Below are 5246 nucleotides of genomic sequence, written 5' to 3'. Positions count from 1 at the left end.
GCACTGTCCTCCTACTACTGCGCAAAACTTAAATGCACCACAGGTATGGATGGATAGTATACTTGACGACACAGAGGTCCTGGCCCCGTCACTCCTGTCCTGGCCCTGTTACTGCATACCCTCCAACTACCTTTTTGGCAGGTACAGTACCCGCAGCGCCTCCAGACCCCTCCCCAATGCACCACACCTCCGCACCTTCCCCTCCACCACATGCGGCACTCCACCCCTCCCCCACACGCTGTGCCTCCAGACCCCCTACACCACCTGCGGCTCCCACTCCTCCGCCCCTTCACCACCCACAGCACCTCCAGACCCCCTCCACCATCCACCCCCCATATATGTCTCCCCCCACACCTGCCCTCCTCCACCCGCAGCATCTGCAGACACCCTCCTCCATCCGCGGTGTGTCCCCCCTCACCCACCCCTCCCCCACCCATGGCACCCCCGCACCTACCCCTCCACCACCTGCAGCGCCTCCGGACCCCCTCCCCCCCCGCCGCACCACCCGTACCTGCCCCTACCCTACCCACGGCGCCTCCTCTCTATCTAGAAGGGAGGTACAATATAAGGTAACATGACACTTTATTGTATACATTTATTCATATACTAGGTGCTTCATCGCGCCCTACGGGCGCTCTTCACACCGTCGCAAGGGGCTACGCCCTCTTAACCCTTGCACGCCTTTCTGGGGTTCAATATTTGTATTATATGGAGTATTACCTGCATTCCTTTGTTAGTGGTTAAATATTGCACAATGAAAGGGCTTCCGATGGTGAAGGAGGCGCAGCCCCTTGCGACGGCGTGAACAGCACCTGCAGGGCACGATGTACAGAATGTAGCTGGTGCGGGGGGGAACTGCGGATGGGGGAGGGTGTCTGTAGATGCTGCAGGTGGGGGGGGGGGCGGAAGCGGGGGGAGCCCGGATGGGGAAGGGTCGGGAGGTGCTGCGGGTGGGGGAGGGGCAGAGGAGTGGGGGCTGCAGATGGGGAAGGGGTTTCGGAGGCACTGTAGGTGGGGGAGGGGCAGGGGCAAGGGTGCCACGGGTGGGAGAGGGGCAGGTGCGGGGATGTTGCGGATGGGTGAAGGGTTCCGTAGGTGCTGTGATATGGGAAGGGGCGGGGGTGCCGGGGGTGGGGTAGGGGGTTCGGAGGCGCCGTGGGTAAAGGAGGGGCAGGTACGGGTGGTGCGGCGGATGGGGAAGGGGGTCCGGAGGCGCTGCAGGTGGTGGAGGGGTAGGTGCGGGGGTGCCATGGGTGGGGGAGGGGTGGGTTAGGGGGGGGACCGCGGATGGAGGAGGGTGTCTGCAGATGCTGCGGGTGGAGGAGGGCAGGTGTGGGGGGAGACATATATGGGGGGTGGATGGTGGAGGGGGTCTGGAGGTGCTGTGGGTGTTGAAGGGGCGGAGGAGTGGGAGCCGCAGGTGGTGTAGGGGGTCTGGAGGCACAGCGTGTGGGGGAGGGGTGGAGTGCCGCAAGTGGTGGAGGGGAAGATGCGGAGGTGTGGTGCATTGGGGAGGGGTCTGGAGGCGCTGCGGGTACTGTACCTGCCAAAAAGGTAGTTGGAGGGTATGCAGTAACAGGGCCAGGACAGGGGTGACGGGGCCAGGACAGGGGTGACGGGGACAGAATAGGGGCGGCAGGACCAGGACAGGGGTGACAGGGCCAGGATAGGGGTAACAGGGCCAGGATAAGGGTGACAGGGCAAGACCAGTGGTGACAGGGACATGACAGAACAGAGGGCATGGGAAAGATTGGTATTAGGGACAAAACAGTGGTGACAGACAGATGTGTCTTACCGGAGTCACTGCTGCTGCTGTTCCACTCCAACCTGTTGGGATCTGCCGCTGGTGGAGACTTGGCATGGCTGATTCTCTCAGGCTGGAGTCCTGCTTCCTCTGCCAGTCAGCATCCCTCCCCCCCCTCCTCAGTCACACACCGCGGACCTCGCGCGGCTGCCAGGCACTGTGGTAAGGGTAGACTGGGAGTGACTGGTTAGCTCCCAGGAGACGCTGCGGCTGGAGGGAGGAGGGGGTCGGAGCCTGCAAGCAGCTCGGACTTCTGCAGGGCTACCCGCGGGCTAAAGTGTGTGAAGGAGCTGGGCGCACCTCACTGCGGGCGGCAGCGCTGCAGCTAGTGGTGGGGTTGCCGGGGCTGGAGAGGTAGTACGGAACCTGCACAGCGGCAGGTGCCCCACAAAACTGCAGCTAAGAAGCGTGGAGTGTGCTAGAAAGTGACGCTCCTCCGCGCCAGAGAGACCCTGCTGAGTGTGCTGATGTGGGGGGTCAAGCACACAGTGAGCCGGTGCCAGTCCCATTTTTTGGGGTCTGTCCCACTGTCCCACCCGTGGGTTGCAGTGTCCCGCGGTGGGGGTGGGGCAGTTGGAAAGCTCCTGTACTTGCTGTTCTGCTTAGCAGAGCAGCAGTGAATAGACGCTGTGCGCATGCGCACAGCGTCTATTTAGTGGAGATAGGAGGAGAGGGGGCATCTGGAGGTACGGATTAAGGGGGGGGGGGGGCCCGGCAGCAGAGCTGGATTATGGGGGGGGGCACAGGGGGTACGTACCGTTGGCCCCACAGATTTAGGGGGCCCCCCAGCTGGAGTAGCTCTGTCCCAGCTCAGAAGCTCCCCTGTCCTGCCAGTAACAGCGGCAGCATTGTGCTACAGTCAGCACACGCTGCTGCGTGTTGGCAGGTCTGTGGTGTTGCAGGGAGGCAGCAGTCTCCCTGCTTTCTTCTGCATGTGCGGGTGTGTAGGGGGGAGCGACCACCTCCTCTGGATTTAGCCCTAGCTGAGGGGCCAATATTCCATTAAAAAAAAATATTCCGGAATTTGCATAAGGGGGCGTGGCCACGTGGGCCGCAATTAGACCACGCCCCCACCCCCACAGTAGGCACAGCAATGAGATAGGTCCCCCCTGTCTCAAGTGCCCTGGGCCCCCCGGACTCATAATCCGCCCTTGGAGGCATGCCAGCAGCTCACATAGCGCTGGGCATGCCCCCTCACTGACGAAAATAGGTGTCCCCCGTGAAGCCACGCCCATTTTCGTTGGCCACGCCCCTTTATGCCGTGCGTGTCCCTCCTTCTGCCTGAAGATAGCTGTGAGGTATGCACCCCTGTCTGCCTGAAGAAAGCTGGGAGGTATGCACCCCTGCCTGTGCCATGCCCATACTATCTGCTTCTGCTCCTAGTCTCCTATAGCTTTGCCCAGATCTGTGACTCATTTGACTAACTCCGCCCAGTGTTGTGACTCCACCCAGCATTAGCAAATGAGTCACAAAGTCACAGATCTGGGCTATTATATAGGAGATATATACATGTGTGTATATGGATAAAAGTAACCTTTTATTAAGCACTTACAAGTGCCACCAGGAAGACAGCAGGCTGCAGAGGACGCTAGACAGCCATTAATAATACTCATGCAGCAAAAAAAAAAAAAAATTTTTTTTTGGGTGGAGGGGGTTTCTGGGTGCTCGGAAACCCCCCTGGGTTCGCCATTGAGTGGTTGGAAAAATGCAGGTATGTCATAGACGTTTATGGGGCATGTATCTGCCATCTGCTGCAAGTTTGTACGTGCAAAAACATGGTACCGGCATTTGTCATGTTCTGTCTGCGTAGCCATAGGGCAAAAATAAGGTAAAATATACCCAAAGGTATTCGGGCGCTATGAGACGAGATGGTTAGCTAAGCGGCAGCCAATATTACAGGGGAGTCACTCCCAAAATGAGAATACAAGAAAGAATGGAGGCTGCGCTAGTGGAGGAAAGAACAATGTAAAACACTCAATAGGTAAGTATAAAAATTTATTATAAAACATAAATTCTTTAAAAAGCAGGAATTCTGTGCAAGATAATGTGCCAAATATATGCAGAAAAGATAAATTGCCAATAATATGCAAAGGTTGGAGTTTACCCAGAATGTTGGTACAGGATTAGTGGAAATTGTTCTCTAGAATCCGTTCCATATTTTGCCCATCAATATGGTATACAGTTATAATCCGGTTTGGAGGATACCTTTTAGATGTTACTGAAGAGAGTCCATGGAAAATGTCCATATACCGCTAGAGGATTGGTGCAATGTCTCTTAGATGTAGAGTACCTCATGCAATGCGGGAATAGGCTGGTGCCTCTCTCGGGCTCCTCCGGATAACTGGTCGGCAAGATGGGCTGGTTCGGGTCCAATTCAGAGATGTCCTGTTCCAACGGGTAAGTACCTGACGCGTTTCGCTGCATAAACCCTGCAGCTTTTTCAAAGCTTTTTCATAGGGCAACCCTTAATCTCAATGGGGGTCATTCCGACCCGATCGCACGCTGCACTTCCTCGCAGTTGTGTGATCGGGTTGGAACTGCGCATGCATGGCAGACGCATTGCACAGGTGCGTCGTTGCTCGGCGACAGCTATCGCTGGGCAGCGACGCCACGATGAAGAAAGCGGTCGCAGCGGCGACCGCAAGAAGATTGACAGGAGGAAGGCAGAGACGGGCGGCAACTCACTTTTTTCAGGGAGTGGTGAGTCCAACGCAGGCGTGTCCAGGCATTTGGAGAGCGGATGTCTTTGTCAATTCCGAGAACTGCATCGCTGGATCGATTGCACAGGGTAAGTTACTCTTACCCTAGTCTTCTTTTACAGGGAACTTTTTTTTGCATAGCAGGGTTGCACAAGCGTTCGCAGCAATGCTATGCTAACATACACTCCCCAATAGGCGCCGTCTAGTTAATCGCACGGGCAGCGTATAATTTGCGAATGTGTATACAATTGAGAATAAGTATGTGATGGTTCAGGGGGGGGCGTCTCTTTTCATTACTGGGCAGCAGCAGCACTTGGAATAAGCTCTTTCCTCTTGCTTTTTCCTATGACTCTCATTACTCTAGGGAGCACCACCGGCTACAATAATTATTTTCTTTTTACTGCAAAAATATCATTTGCATTATCTCAGTACAAATGTTTAGGACACGCCGGTCTCTACATCACACCGATTCACCATATTTGAAGGTGAAAACCAGTGTGCCCCACATAAAACACCCCTTGCTTTTCTCCAGCAGCAGCACTTGCTGACATTAGCAGTTCTGTAGCCTAGAAAATTGCAATTGCATTTGCGTACAAACATGAATTTGGAAGAGGGATCTCTATGGTTGCACAGAAATTTCCTGCGACAGGCGGCTTGAGCTGCACCATGGGTGCCACAATCTGCCTGATGAGTGATACAATGCTGTGTCCTAGATGCAGGTCAGACATCTACATGCTGCAATA

Source organism: Pseudophryne corroboree, chromosome 9 (assembly GCF_028390025.1).
Source record: "Pseudophryne corroboree isolate aPseCor3 chromosome 9, aPseCor3.hap2, whole genome shotgun sequence".
NCBI classification, from domain to species: Eukaryota; Metazoa; Chordata; class Amphibia; order Anura; family Myobatrachidae; genus Pseudophryne; species Pseudophryne corroboree.
This window is presented reverse-complemented; position numbering follows the sequence as displayed.